The sequence below is a fragment of the Phascolarctos cinereus genome, unplaced genomic scaffold, assembly GCF_003287225.1.
Source record: "Phascolarctos cinereus isolate Bilbo 61053 unplaced genomic scaffold, phaCin_HiC Scaffold_726;HRSCAF=1367, whole genome shotgun sequence".
In the NCBI taxonomy this organism is placed as follows: Eukaryota; Metazoa; Chordata; class Mammalia; order Diprotodontia; family Phascolarctidae; genus Phascolarctos; species Phascolarctos cinereus.
The window spans coordinates 348,482,548-348,498,957 of record NW_027556098.1 but is presented as its reverse complement, the minus strand read 5'-3'; the positions used below and the strand labels follow the sequence as shown (position 1 = coordinate 348,498,957).

At 40.1% G+C, this 16,410-nt stretch overlaps 1 protein-coding gene across 5 annotated transcripts in view; it reads right to left on the bottom strand.

Annotated features, from left to right (window-relative positions):
* The window catches only part of STIM1 (stromal interaction molecule 1), a 249,665-nt gene that overhangs the window by 119,850 nt on the left and 113,405 nt on the right, over positions 1-16,410 (bottom strand). The gene's annotated exons all lie outside the window — the stretch shown is intronic.

Genomic DNA, 16,410 nt, shown 5'->3' with positions numbered 1-16,410 from the left:
TCTCAATTTTAGTGTCTTCTGTCTGTTTATTATTTCAAATTGTTCTCATATATAGCTTGTTTTTACATAGTTATTTGCATGTTGTCTCCCCCATTAGACTATGAGCTCCTTGAGGGCAGGGACTGTCTTTTGCCTTTCTTTGTATCACCAGTACTTAGCACAATATCTAGAACATAACAGATGTTTAATCAATGTTTATTAACTGACTGACAAGGATAGGTAACAGCATTAAACTCAGATCCTAGCATTCCCTCCTCAACAGCCATGCTAGTCCCTAGAGCCCTAAGACAGAGCCAATATTCAGCAGTCCTTTGGGTTCCAGAGAAAGCCTTTACCTAGAGGTCCAATTATATAAAGAAGAAGAAAAAAGCCCTAGGAGACTAGATTTTCAGAAAACTCCCAATCTGGTACACATTGATCCGATGAAAATCACAATCAGAGACTAACACAAGATAGAGCTTAGTAAAGTGGTAATTATGCAGTACAGACTCTCAGTGATGCTGGAGGAGTCCAGAGAGGCTACAGAGATGAGTGGGGTTGAGGACATCCCAGGAGATAGTGCTTATCTTCAAAGGTCCCAATGATAGACTAGGAGTAGAAAGCCAGACCAGCCAGGAAGAAAATGGCCTTCTTCTAGTTTTCCTTTTTTTTTTTCATTGCAAAAGGAGAACAAGAAATTTTTTTAGGTGATATAAAGCTGTAAGGATCACTTCATACCCAAGATAATTAAGGTCCAAAAAGATCTAAAATGGGCTGAACCTAGCAGGTTGGAATGTATTTCCACAATGATTAATGATAATGAAAGAAGAGCTGACTTTTAATGTTGAGTTCTCAATGTCTGGAAGTTTTCAAGCAGATGATGGGTTACAATAATGACCTCTGATTCTCTTTCAAATCTGAGCATCTATGAACCTTGGACCAGATACAGTGACAATAAGCATCAAAAATGTACTCACTCCTTTGTAGCATCAAATTATCTAGAACTGTGAAAACAAGGGTGGTCCCCACTAAATAGCTCAGCATCTTTGGAGTGGGGAGGGGGTAGGAGGGTGGAGAGGTGGGAAGTGGTGGATAGACATGTTTGACCTTAGCCATACCCTCCCCTAAGGGTCTGAATAGAAGAAAGGTCCAGGAGAAAGTTCAAGGGTAGGATAGGACAGCTTTGTCAAATCTGGTTGTCTGTATATATATATATCTACGTGAATGTGACTCTTATAGTGGTCATACTTCCAGGATCTCTGATTTAATCTGTGTGAGTATTCACTCAACCAATGCAGAAAACAATCCTTTATTCTGCAGAAGATGGCCTTGGTTAGGCCTTCTGCCAAAAATATTCATCGCTCCAAAGTCAACTGGTGATTGGCCTCTCCAAACCTAGCTAGATTCATCCTGGGATGACAAACACAAAAAGTGGCCATTCCCATACTTGGTACCCCATTTTAGCTAAGGTCCATTCAAGCTCTAAACATACAACGCTATGGTTTTGCTTTGCCCTTTCCCTTAATTTCTTAAGCGAAGTTTTTTTTACTTGTTTTTTTCCTGTAAGATTTTATTTTTAGTCCAATTTGATTTTATTTTCAGTTCTAAATTCTCTCCCTTCTACCTCCCCTTCCCCCACTAATTGAGAAAGCAAGCAAAACAAAACCTATTACAAATACATATAGTTAGGCAAAACAAATTCCCACATTAGCTATGTCCAAAAAAAATATGCTTCAAGTTGCATGTGAGTTCATCAGTTCTCTATCCAGAGGTAGACAGCATGTTTCATCACGAGTCCTTTGGAATTGTGATTGGTTCCACTGTACTGATCAGAGTTCCTAAGTTTTTCAAAGTTGATCATCTTCATAATATCATTGTTATTGTACAAATTGTTCTCCTGGTTCTGTTTCTTAGTAAAGTTTTAAAACAAATAATCCTTCGTACCTATCAGATTGGCTAACATGACAAAAGAGGACAACGATAAATGTTGGAGAAGATGTGGGAAAATTGGAACACTAATGCATTGTTGGTGGAGTTGTGAAATGATCCAACCATTCTGGAGAGCAATTTGGAACTATGCTCAAAGGGCTATAAAATTGTGCATACTTTTTGACCCAGCAATACCACTCCTAGGTCTGTATCCCAAAGAGATCATACAAATGGGAAAAGGACCCACATGTACAAAAATATTTATAGCAGCTCTTATTGTGGTGACAAAGAATTGGAAATTATATGAATGTAATGGAATACTATTGTGCTATATGAAAAGATGAGCAGGCAGACTTCAGAAAAACCTGGAAAGACTTACATGAACTGATGCAGAGTGAAGTGAGTAGAACCAGGAGAACATTGTACATGGTAACAGCCACATTACATGACGACTAACTTTGATAGACTTATCTCTTCTAAGCACACGAGGATCTAAGAGAACTCCAAAAGACCCATGATGGAAAATGCTATCCACATCCAGAAAAAGAACTATGGAATCTGAATGCAGGTCAAAGCATATTATTTGATCTCTCTCTTTTTTTTTGTTTCTTCTTTCTTGTGGTTCCTCCTATTGGTTCTAATTCTTTTTTACAACATGACTAATGTGAAAATAGGTTTAATATGAATGTGTATGTAGAGCCTATATAAAATTGCATGCTGTCTTGGAGTGGGAAGAGAGGAGGGATGGGGAGAAAATCTGGAACTTAAAATCTTATGTAAATGAATGTTGAAAAATAAAAATAAAATAAATTTAAAAATTAAAAAGAAACACAAATAATCTTCAATTTTGTCTGAGATAAGATAAGAGAAAGGTGTTTAACTCTCTGACCAGAGAAGTCAGAGAGATGGCCATACATACTGGAAGTTCCAGGTTAGGCTGAAGGTAAATAGAGACAGCAAAGGGAAGAATCCATCTAGGGCAGCAACTTAGGGGTTCAGAGGTAGAAGCTATCCCTGTCCTCCCAAGGAAATTGCCTTACAAAGACCACTTTTCCTCCTGAAAAAAATGTACAAAGACAGCAAATGTGACAAGGGAGTATTTTAGCCCATTTACCTCTCCTGGTATTCCATGCTCTTGCCACATCCATTCATGCGAAGGAGGCTATAAATTTCAAAGACAAGGGGGATAGTCCCTCAACTATCCCTCCCTGTGAGGCTCCAAATTGTCATAGAATCATAAAAGTTCAAAGCTAGAAGGAAAATAAGAAGTCATCTAATCCAACTCATACCTGAAGAGGAATCTCTTTTACACCATCCAGCAAGTAGTGATTTAGTCTCCATTGAAGACCTTCAGTGACAGGGAGGTTTTGCTTAGAAAAACCAGGTAAAACCAAAAGAGAATGCCCTTTGGAACAAGAATGGGATGGAAAAATGGACAGCTCCTATGGATGGGAGCAAGTGATCTAACCTTCAGGCATAAGAGGAAAGAAAAGGAAGGCACAGATATGAGGCAATTCTAAGAGAGTGAGTGTCCATAGCTACAGCTCAAGGCAAGGGCCCAACTGTTAAATCACAAGAGAAGAAGTAAAAATACCTTGAGATCCAACATCTCCATAGCCAGGGCTCAGGTCCTCAAAGTTTCTAGCCAATGGGGTCATCATGACATCCCTTAGGCTAATGACAACATAAATAATTCATATCTATAGCACTTTAATGCTTACAAAATATGTTTCCCATAACAACCCTCTTAGCTTTTGCTTGTAATATACAACATATAAATAAGAGATAGCAAGGTACAAAAGCAAAAAACAAAAAAACTTTGCTTCGGTGTCAGAAGATCTAAGTTCAAATCTTGGCTTTACTATTAATCAGCCGTGTGACCTTGGGTGTGTTACAATCTCTCTGGACCACAGTTTCCTCATCTGTAGAATAAAAGGGTTAAATTAGATGATCTCAAAGTGCTCTTCTAGTTCTAATTAATGGTCCTATCATCCCTATTTTACAAATAAATAAAATGGGGGCAGCTAGATGGCGCAGTGGATAAAGCACCGGCCCTGAAGTCAGGAGGACCTGAGTTCAAATCCGGCCTCAGACCAAACACTTGACACTTACTAGCTGTGTGACCCTGGGCAAGTCACTTAACCTCAATTGCCTAAAAAAGCAAAAAAAAAAATTTTAAATACAAATAAAGAAAATGAAGCTCAGAGACCTTAAGTTACTTGCCTATTATCACATAGCTAGTGAACATCAGATCCAAAACTTGAACTCAGCTCCCTGGGGTTCAGAACTCTTACCATTATACCATACTGCCTTTCTAACCTTACATCACCAAGGATACTACCCAGGGAAACAGCAAGGTGGGGCATTTCTATGTCTAGAGACAATAGCAGAATTAACTGAATGCAGGAGAGTTGTTTATTTAAAAGGAACAGCATTCAACTCTTGTGTCCCAGGCCCTTCTATTTTTAGACTTGCCTTCTCAAAATGCCAGAGTAAGAAAGCAGGTGGGTAAGTGGACTGCCAAGTTCTTATATGCAGTACTCTTTCCCCCAGGTGGCTGGAGATGAGAGGGCAGGGCACTAACTCTGCCAACACCTGCTTACTACCATACATTCCTGCATGGTTTTCTTTGGTGTTCTGCAATCTCAGCCAGAAGAAACTCAGGAGACTGTAAAACTGTATGGACCCAATGACTCAGCTGAAGTATTCAGGGTCAGGGGTGGGGGGTGGGGGCCTGTGTCTCCAGGGCTAGCACAACCCAAGAGATCATCTAGTCTATTTCTCTTCTGATGCATGAATCCCCTCCATAGTATTACCAACAAGTATCCATCTAGGCTCTACTTGAACACCTATATAGATATAGAGATATAGATACAGAGATATAGAGAACACACTGTCTACTTGGGAAGCTCTATTCTAGGAAATTGTATCTTATATTGAGCCAAAGTCTGTTTCCTTGTGAGGACAAGAAGAACACAGAATTATAGCATCTCATATTTGCGAGGGACTTCAAAGTTCAATTAGTCTAACTCATGTAGGAACAAGAATCCCTTCTACCACCCATCAGAAATGTTCAACCATCCTATGCTTCAAGATTTACACTGTTGGGGGAGTCTCAACAGGCAAACGAAAAAGTCAGTACACCAGTAATATTTGCATCACTACGACTGACTAGAGGGAGAGGCTTCAGAAGAAAAAGGAAGATCTAAGAAGTGAACAGTATATCTCACCAACAAGAGGCTACTAGAGAATAGAATTTAGATATTTAGGCCAAAAGAGCAGGCTCTTGGACAAGAATAGAGCATGCTAATTAGGCCCAGAAAGAATGTTTGCCTGAAGAACAAGTTTATTCTTTCTGCCCTATAACAGCCTTTCAAATATCTGAAGACAGTGATCAATTTTTTCCTGAGTTTTCTATCATTCGAGTATTTATTAAATATTTACTATTTGCCCAGCTCTATGCTCAATACTGAATCATAGAATTGAACGGACCATTGAGTCTGGCTAGCCCAAGAATCTCTTCTTTTTTTTTTTGTTATTTTTTTCTTTTTTAGGCAATTCGGGTTAAGTGACTTGCCCAGGGTCACACAGCTAGTTAAGCGTCAAGTGTTTGGTCTGAGGCCGAATTTGAACTCAGCTCCTCCTGACTTCAGGGCCGGTGCTCTATCCACTGCACCACCTAGCTGCCCCCCAAGAATGTCTTCTATAACATCCCTAACAAGTGGCCATCCTTCACTTTGAAAATATCTAGTGAGAAGAATTTAATGCCTCCTAAATCAGCCTATTTCATTTTTAAAATCTGCTTCCCACCAAATTCTACCCATAGATCTGCCCTCTGGGGCCAAGAAAATAAGTCTACTCCTTCTTCCACATGACTACCATTCTAATAATTCAAGATAATTATCATGTACCCCTTAAGTCTTTCTCTTCTGCAGGCTAAATATCCCCAATTTCCTCAAATGAAGCATGTACATTATCTTTATAATCCTTTATCACTTATCATTTCCCTCTCCCAACCTATCCTTCTTCCTAACTTCTCTATTTCTGTCAAGGATACCACCACCCTACCAAGTCACCTAACTTCAAAACCTCACTTTTATCTTTGACTCCTCACTCTCACTCACCCCACATGTCTAGTCAGTTAGCACCTTGTCAATTCTACCTCCAGAACATCTCTCACAGCCATTCCATTTTCTCCATATATTTCTAGGCAGGATTATGACAATAGCTTTCAAATTGGTCTCCCTGTCTCAGATCTCTCCCCTTCTCTGATCCTTCCTCCACATAGTTATCAAAGTGACATTCCTAAAGCAAGGACTCTTTCATTTTTGTCTTTGTATCACCATTGCTTAACCCAGTGCTTTGTGCTTGCTCGAGATAATAGAATTAGAAGCAACAGGTAGAAGATACTCAGAAGCAAATTTAGGCTTGATGTTAGGAAAAAAAATGATGCCAATTAGAGCTATCCAAAAATGGAATGGGTCACCCCAGAGGTAGCAGAATCCTTCCTTCTAGGTCTTCAATCAAAGGCTGGGTGATCACTTGTCAAATATGTCATAGTAAAGATTAGCTAGATGGCCACCAAGGTCCCTTCTTACTGTGCAGATAGCAGTACTACATTCTGGTCACCAATGCTCTCCTAATGTGGCTACATTAAGTTCCTAATTGCTATAATCAATATTTTCAATGTATTTTGAGCTTGCAATCCATTAAACTCCTAATTTCTCCTCAAACTGCTGTCTAGCTACACCCATCTTATTTTGTACTTTTGAAGCTGTGAAATTATGAAAAGGGAAAAAATAGCATTTCCCTTCAAGGAGCTTATGATCAACTTGGGGAGCTAAGACTTGAACATGCAAAACAAAAAGAATATTTAAATGCTGACCATGTGATTCAGACTTTAAATATAATATGAATTCAAAGGAAAGAGAGAACTATGAAGACTGGGGCAGACAGAGGAAATTTACTGGAGAAAGTGGAACCTAAGCTGGACCCTCCAGGACAGAAAAGATTTGGGAACATGAATAGGAAGAGGGAAGACATTCCTGGCACAGGGAAACTGTGTGATGGCCCTTTGCTTCCTGCTTTGAACCAAATTCTTGCCCTGATCTTCAAATCTCAGACCTGAACCTGCCTAACTACTTGTACAACCTACAACAGACTCAGTGTTGTGTATGACAAAGACAATGGAAATGGAGCCATTGGATCTGGGTTCAAATCTTATCTCTGCTACTTTCTGTCCTGGACAAAGCACAGAAGTTTGCACTTTCTTCATGCTTAAAATAAAAAGACTGGACTAAATGATTCTTAATACCCTTACCAGGGCAGCTAGGTGGCGCAGTGAATAGAATACTGGACCTAGAGTCAGGAAGACTCTTCTTTCTGAATTCAAATCTGGCCTCAGACACTTACTAGTTGTGTGATCCTGAATAAGTCACTTGACCCTGTTTGTCTCTGTTTCTTCATCATTAAAATGAGCTGGAGAAGGAAATGGCAAACCACTCCAATAACTTTGCGAAGAATACCCCAAATAGGGTCATAAAAAGTCAGACACAACTGAAATGACTGAATGTGAAATCAATACCCTTTCCAGATCTGAATCCTATGATCCTTCAACTCCTATCTTGACCTTGTCAAGAGAGGGAGACTGGGAAGTGCCAGCTTTAGAGGCAACTAAAAGACAAGCTGTCACAGTGGTTCTTCAGTTACAAGGCCTTCTGTTCTACAACTTTCCCTCAAGACTTTCCTAGCTTAAAGCAGAGAGCAAATGATCATCAAGCTCAGGCCAAGTCAATGGAGTCATCTCTTCCAAGACCAGACTATCTGGTAGGCCAATCTCCATGCCTCTCAGAGTTTGGTAGCAGCTGATTGCCAAGTCTCAAAAATAGGGATGAATCCATCTGTATAAGAAGAGAATCAGGTATCACGGGGCTCAGAGAAAGAAAAGAATGCAAAGTTTATTCCCTTACAACACATGTCATGAACAGCTAAAGCAAGTGGCATCTTATTACACTAGCATTTTTGTCAGGGTATTTAAGGGAGCCAGATAATTTTTTAAAAGGGTCAACTCTTTATTGGATTAAATCCTTCTGCCCTTGGTGGTAAGATGACATGGGGTAAGAGTTCATGAACAGAAACTGGTTGGGTGGGGAGGTTGGCACCCTTATTGTTCAGTCCTGGGCCTCTTACTCTCATAGTTATTATTGTCAGAGAAGGGAGGAGAGAAAAGGGATTAGGGGGAAGATATCCATAGGTATCTACATTGGTTTGGAGTGAGGCTCATGCTGTTCCTGAACCAAAAGACAAACAAGCACCAGACTTAGAGAACCAATGACAAAGTAAGCTATGGTCAGCTCCAGCCCAGTATCACCTACCTGAATTGTATCAACTAAGTTTACTTCCAATTTCTCCTCAACAGACAAGGTACTGAGCATGTATAATAAAGACAGTCCATTCAATCCCCAAAACAGTCCTGGAAAAGATGGTGTAATTGTTGCCATTTTATACATAAGGAAACAAAAGTCCAGAGAAGGGAACTGACTTATCAAAACAACACAGCTTGGCTTGTTGCTATGCTATCCATGGCTCAGACAGAGACACATACACATATCCCTTTCCTACAAAGTATTCTTGCAACTGGAACTAGTCCCTGCCACCAAGGAGTTTCTATTCCCTGAATAAGCCATGATAGATTCACAGATAAGAAAAGAAGGAGAAACAAGAGCCCTGGAACAATCTGCTCCGTGGGCGAGGATCTCCCCTTCTGTCAGAACAAGCAACTTTCTGGGTTTTCCTAGAAACCCATGGGACCATCTGTGGAAATGGCTTCCTTGTCCTCTGTATCTGGCAAAGGCACTGGAGCAGATTGGGAGTTGTGCCCAACTTCTACTGATGGAGAGAAGGAGTAGTCTGCCTGGCGTCCTACCTAAGCTTCATGATAGACTGGTTTGACAGCATTTCTACACAATACTCCTCCTTTCAGCACACCCAAGAACGTCACCAATGGGCTCTGTTCTGAAGGCTGGCTGCCAATTATCACCCCAGGGCCCCATAGGGAGTCCAGGACTGTAGAAGAAAGAACTAGCATTTCTTCTCCAACTCTACTACAGTTCAATGGGACACAGAAACTGTCCTCACTATGTACATGGGAATGGGGCTGATCCTTAAACAAAAAATCTGGTTGCATACTGTGTGGTATTTAGCTGAAAAAAACACTTTTTAAGCACCTGTGTGTAGAGTCCTGTGATAATAGCACCCACCTCATAGGGCTTTTAAGGGGATGAAATGAGATCACATCTGCAAATGGCTTAGAAAACTTAGATCAGCTAGTTATTATTATTACCCAGCACTAGAAAAGGCATAAAATTGAGGCAAGATGGATCCCTGTTCTTGTGGACTTTAAAATCTAATAATTGATAATAATAGTTCACATTTATCATATTGCACTTTATGTACATTATCTTGTTTGATTTTCCCAACAAGCTTATATGGTAAGTATTATTATGCTCATTTTAAACATGTTGAAGACCAAGCTCTAGGAGATTAAGTGATTTGCCCAGGGTCACACAACTAGTAATTGGCAGAGCAAAAAAATCTAACTCCAGGTCTTCTAACTCCAAAAACAGGATTCTTTTCAAAACACTGCAACTGCAATAGTTGAATGAATGAAAGGAAGAACGCTATTTGGTCTCCCAACCTACCTACCACACAAAAAGATCCAGAGCCTCAGAAGATTTTAAAAAGGAGAAGAAAAGACTTATACGAACTGATACAAAGTGAAATGAGCAGAACCAGGAAAACACTGCACACAGTATCAGCAACACTGAGTCATGTAAATGACTTGGCTCTTCTCAGCAACACAATGTACAACACAAGTACAAAGGACTCACAAAGGAAAATGCTATCCATAACCAGAAAAAGAACTGATGGACTCTGAATGCAGATCAAAGCATATTTTTTTTCACTTACCTTATTCCTTTCTATGTCTTTTTTTCCTTTTGATCTGTTTCTTCTTTCACAACTGTGACTAATGTGAAATATGTCTTACATGATAGCACATTTTTAACCTACATCAAATTGCCTACCATGTTGGAAGAGGGGAGGGGAGAAAAGGGAGGAAGAAAAATTTGGAACTCAAAATCTTGTAAAAATGAATGCTAAAAATTGTCTTGACATGTAAATGGGGGAAAAATAAAATACTATTTAAAAAAATAAAAAAGGGAGGAGGTGGTATATGGAGGACACTGTCTACCTTTCTCTACTGGAAGCAGTATACTTCTTTTCACTTGTTAATTTAACAGAGATTGGTAACCAGAATTTGGTTTCCAAGTCCTATGTTTTCTAACAAAGTTCTCTTCAAAACTCCAAAGTTTCAAAAGATTATAATTTCATCGGTAAGAGTTTTCCTATACCAGTAACAATTACAATCCCTCCAGATAAATATTAGTCAAAAAATTTAATCATCTAGTGGCCAACCTCCTGGTGAGCAGTCTCTCTGCTCTTAGCTAGTCTGGTTTTCTAATGACAGATACATATTCAAAACTAGATAGGACCTGCCACAGCCTTTGCTCCATGAGCACTCTTTGGAAACCCAGGTTACCTCCACACAATGATAAGACATCAGGACTTTAATGGAATACAACAGGTTCATTTTAACAAAATTCAATGACATACTTAGAGTAACTAGAGGTTATAGGGTCAGCAGTGTTGATGTTCTTTGTTTTGACAGTAAGAGAAAGCTGGGTCATGAAACAGCACCCAGGTCACCCCTAGAGCAAGTCAGATAATTGTCAATAATACCAACCAGTTTTATTTTATTGCTTTCTTCTCCCTCTACCTCCAAGGAGGTTTCAAGAAATGGAAAGTTGTTGCTTACAGTCTAAAACAGACATTGTCTAAACACATCCCATAGATTCACGGGAAGATGCACTGAGCTGCAAAAACTAATCCAAAGACTTGAACTTCTTTCATATCATAGCCCTCCATGTCCTAAAATGATCTCTCCTCAGTACTCTAAAATATGCCAAGAGCTCTCCCACCACAATGTCTTTACTTGCACTCTTTCCTTTGCCTAGAATGTCCTCTTTTCCCTTCTTTACCTGTTGAATTCTTTGCATTCCTTTAAAGCCAAATTTAAAAGCCACCTCCTCTGGGAAGCCTTCCAAGGTCCCTCTACCCTTTTTAGTAATTACCTTCCCTTTCAAGTCTCACATAACACCTCTGTGTGCCTGATAAATTTTTCACATAAAATTTTAGGTATATTTTTCTCTTTTATGTCTTATACTCCTACTATATTGGAAACTCCATAAAGGCACTAATGGAGTCTTACTAAAACTTTTTATCTCACTTGTTACCAAGCACAGTGCTCTGCACACAAGTAGACACTTGTGGAATGAAAGAAAAAAAGAGAATGAATTTAAAAGGAGAGGTTGGCAGTCTACGGCAAGTAGGCTGAAGGCAGTATATAAGATGATTTTTTTGCAGTTAAGATTGTGGAAACAGGTGTATGTGGCTATACGGCTGGGCACAGAAAACTTATTTTTTGTTTTTGTTTTTTTGTTTGAGGTTTGTCACCTCCCTCCTCCTCCAAGTTGTCCACTCCCACCCTAACTCCCTGAATGGTCAGGAGCCTAAGGCCCAGGGCAACTTCTGCCAAAAAGCTCCCAAGTCCCTCCACTCTCCTTTCAGGGGAGATCTGCTACCACCCCCACCCTCAACCCCCATAAAAGGGTACAGGAAGGTGTGGCATGCCACTTTACAAAAGTGTTCAACCTCTGGGATAACCTCTCAGGGCTCCACCTCTCCAAGGATTACAGGGTAAACTCCCAAAGATGGCGACTCTTATGAAAGCTGCTCACTGTTGACAAGAAGGATCCTGGGGCCTCCTTTGGAAGTGACATGGTAACTGCACTGAGTGAATCCTGAGAAGGGAGAAAGAAGGCCCATGTAGACTGTGCTACTCCTGATCCTCAAAAACCTAGAAAGGATCTACCACAAGGAAGATAGGGATTTGCCAATGATTCTCTTCCCAAGGGCTTTGAGATTCCTCAATAACTTGCCAACTGAAGGTCTCCAGGGGATCTCCATCACGGCAGATTTAAGTAGAACTTGTAGGTGGCTCTGGCATTTCCCACAAGAAAACTATTTTCTCCTCCCCAGGAAGAATGCCCTGAGGCCTCTGAATTGGTGCTTTCCAGCGTCTTTTCTTATACTGTCCCACATTAGGCAAAACCATCCTGAAGCCAGTTCACTGTGTGAGAGTCCGAGATCTCCAATCATGACCTACTGTTATAAGGACCTACAGTTCAAATTATCTTTATGTCAATGATGAGTAGCACTATGATTCCCAGGGCTTCCTTCTAGCCATGATGCTCTATAAGTCATAATAAAGAAGGGGAATAATAATATAGCCCACATTTCTTTAGAGCTTTGTGGTTTACTAAGCATTTGCCTCACAACAACCTTGTGAGGTAGGAGATGATCATTTATATTTTACAGAGGAGAAAACTGGTTCAGAAAATAAAATCTAAGGTCAATGGTTCATGATCACATATCTATTTAGCAGCAGAATCAGGACTTACACTTTCTATTTCAAGACCTGGTGCTCCTTCCTTAAACCAGGAGTTCTTAACCTGGGATTCCTGAACATTTTTTCAAAAATATTTTGATAGACGCATTTCAATACCTGGTTTCCTTTGTAATCCTACATATTTTGTTTTGTGCATTTAAAGACATTCTGAGAAAGGGTCCATAGGCTTCACTAGATTGCCAAAACGGTACATGACACACAAAAAAGGTTAAGAATCTCTTTGCTAACCCATGATGCTTCATGAAGAATCCAAAATACTGGGTAAACTCAGAGGGTTGACTTGGGTTCAGAATGCATTATCTAGTTTTTCTTGGTGCGAGGTCAGCTCAAGCACCACGTTCTACAAGAAGCTTTTCCCGACTGTCTCCCCACCCCCCAACTCACACACAACTGTTAGGACAACCATTAACCTGAAATTCCTTGGGATTTACTTTTTATAATTTTGTATCTGCTTTTGTGTGTATATGTTGTCCACCTCATTACTCCCCGTTTCCCCAAATGTGTAAACTCCTTGTGGGCAGGAACTATTTCATTTTTGTCTTTGGGTGCCTAATGCCTAGCAGAGCACCTAATACACAGTAAGCACTTAATACTTCTTAATTTATTGAATGAGTGATTGAAAACTATCTTCCATCATACTTAGGAAGATTCTAAGTTATTTTATGGGTATATGCACATACTAATAGATGAGATATTGGGGAAAGTGAGGGATGCCCTAGGTCCATATCTATTAATGACAGGGTTAATGACAGGGAAAGCTTCCTTCATCAAACCCTCAGGGATCACATTCTGGACAATCTTGGGACAACTGTAGAATTGAAGCATCACTGGCATGATCACAATGGTTAAGAAAGGCAGCTCCACTACAGGAGGAAGCTGGCTTCTGACTGGGAGGAATGGATTGCTGTGTAAGGGCAGCAGAGCAATTAACTGAAAATTGTCTGTGTCTATGCTCCGGGTTTCTATTTGTCTATTTGTATGCTGGGGATCTACTGCTGTAGAACCCCAGGGAAGTAGCCATTCCCCTTACTACTTCTATCCTATATTCCTCTGGCACTCAATTTTTGCTTCTATGCATATTCATTGGCATAATAAGAATCTATCCCAGATGGTAGGGATGAATCTGCTACAATACAAGTTCTCTGAGGAGGCCATATGCATACTCCTAAAAGCAAGTCTGAACTGAGCACCTTGAATGGTAAAGCTGGGACAGAACTGAAAGATAATCTAATCTACCTCCCTGCTAACCCCTTAATTTTACAAACACTCAAAATGAGGCTCATAGAGGAAAAGAGGTTTGCTCAGTGTTACCATGAGTCAGTTGAAGAATCCCAAATTCAAACCTAGATCTTCTTAACGCATGCAAAGCCCTTTTTATACCACACTTTCTATTACGTGCTCATTTCAATACTTGGTACCATGAGCAATACAAATATATAAATCAGAGATAGAGGGACCTTAAATATAAACCAGTTCAAACCCCTCATGTCATAAGAGGCCTTTCCTAATTTTCCCAATTATCAGCATTCTCCCTCTACAAATTATTTCAAACATATTTTGTAAATATTTTGAATTTGCTTATCTGTGTACATGTTGCTTATTTCCATTAGAATGTAACCTCCTTGAAGGCAGAGGCTGTTTGTTTTGGTTACCATATCACTAACACTTACAACAGTAGCTGGCACATTTTTTTTTGTATTGGACCTGTGATTTTGTCATTTTGGTGAGGTCTAAGGGAAGAACTTCCTCTGCCAATGCAGCAGTGTACCTTCTCAGCAACTGATGGATTTAGAAAAGTTGCCTGGAGGAACTGAGGGTTAAATGGCTTTCCCAGGATCACAAAGACATTATATGTCAGAACTAAACTTGAACCCAGGTCTTCCTGAGTTGAAGGCCTATTATCCATCCATTACACCACGCTGCTCAGCACAATTAGGCATTTAATAAATTTGTTGAATGAAGAAACTGAAGTGGGAGAGGGGAAGTGACTTGCACTTAGGTAGTAAATAGTAGAGCTAGGAATTGAACCCAGGTCCTCTGACTCCAAATTTAGTGTTCTTAATATTGCACTATGAGTGCAAGGTCCCTGTACTTGAGGATCTTACAGCCTATTTGGGGAGACAAGAATTACAAACACAAAGAACAAGTCATACAAAATGCAAGATAGAATACAACTACTTAAAAATACAGGACACAATATATGCCATAAAAGTTCAAAGGAAGGGAAGAACTTGGTTCTCTACCTGTACCTGAACAAGACAGATAGCTTCTGTCATCAGCTACTTGAATGACTGTCAAATGGGACAAAGAATTAGGTTTATTCTGCTTGACCCCAGGCAGCAAGGCAGAAGGAACAGGGAAAAAGTTACAGGAAAGCAGACTTCAGCTCAAAATAAGAAGGAACTTTCAAACAATCAGACCTAAAGTGGAAAAGAGTGCCTTCAGCATTAGCGATTTTCTTTTCACAGGGTTTTCAATCTAAGACTAAAATGCCCACTTCTAGGGAAAGAGAGAATTCATGCTACAGGTATAGATTAGAATAGATGTTCCTTGAGGGTCCTTACAGTTCTAAGATTCTATCATAAAGAAGGAGCCAAAAAAGAAATTAAAACAAAACAAAATTATAAAGAATAAATGGACTCAAAAAATCTAGTGTTTTGGGGGCCATTGAGCCATTGAATTCCTCCAAAAATGGTTAAAACAAAGTAAGGTTTGGTGCCTAACAAGGTAAGCCCCAGTTATTCTGGAACTGTTCCATGTACTTTATTCCTTTCATGAGGCAAGATAAATGAGATATCACCCACCAACCATGTGGTATTCTCTGAAGCTGAACCCAAGGTCTAGGGGATAGTCTTTTCTACATGTATAGGAATCTTGGCTCTTATGATTTCCATCAAACTACAGGCTCCCAACACTATGAAGTATTCCTACCATTAACCTCTTAAGGCCTCTTGAGCTCAGAAACTGCCTTGCTACAGAGGTAAAGCCCATTTAGTCTGTGGACCTGCTCTCATTTGTTTAAATTGGCAAGAAAGAAACCCAGTTTTGCCATCAGCCACAATGAATCAAGCTTCTTCTCTCAAAAGCCAGGGGTTCTTGCTCATTACATAAAATATAGACAGTAAGTCTTGGGAGCCACAAAGACAGCCAGCAGGAGGGGGTGGGGAATAGGGAGGCAGAGAGGTTGGGGCCATGGAGAGATAGACATTGCTGGAAAAGAACAGCTCACAGCAGGAGCAGGCAAGAGAAGGGTGGCAGCTTTTGCATGATTTTTGAACAGTCTGTGCTGACAAGCTTTTTTGTTGTGGTAACATTCTTCTAAAGAGAACATTTTCTTCCTCCCTTCACTGACATCAAGATGCAGCACAAAGTGGAAAAAAGAGGAGGAGGGGACAGTAAAAACATCTAAAAAAGTCGCAGCCCCACACAGACACTTGTAACCACTTCCTGCCCCAGCTCACTTCCAGTCCTGGTTCTGACACCAGCTGTGCAGGCTTGGACACCTTACTTTAACCTCACTCACTGAATCTCAATTTGTTCACCTGTCAAACAGGGGTAATTAAAGTTGTACTGCCTACTTCACAGGACAGGTGTGATGAAAGTGTTTTGTAAACACACCTAAAGCACAGTGCCTGGCAAACAGGAAGTACTATGTCAATGTTAGCTATCATTATTATTATTACAAATCATGAACTGCTATAGGAACATTATCATTATCAGGCACATCCTGTATACAGAGCACTGCTCTGTTGGCAGCTGGAGCTCAGAGGTCAGCTATAGGTTTGGGAGTCAGCTTCAGAGAGGTAGTGATTGAAGCCCTTGGAATGAACGATAGGTAATCAAGAGGAGGTATTTACAGAGAGAGAGAAAATGACCAAAGGATTGAACCTATATTAAAAGGGTCCAAAAGAATA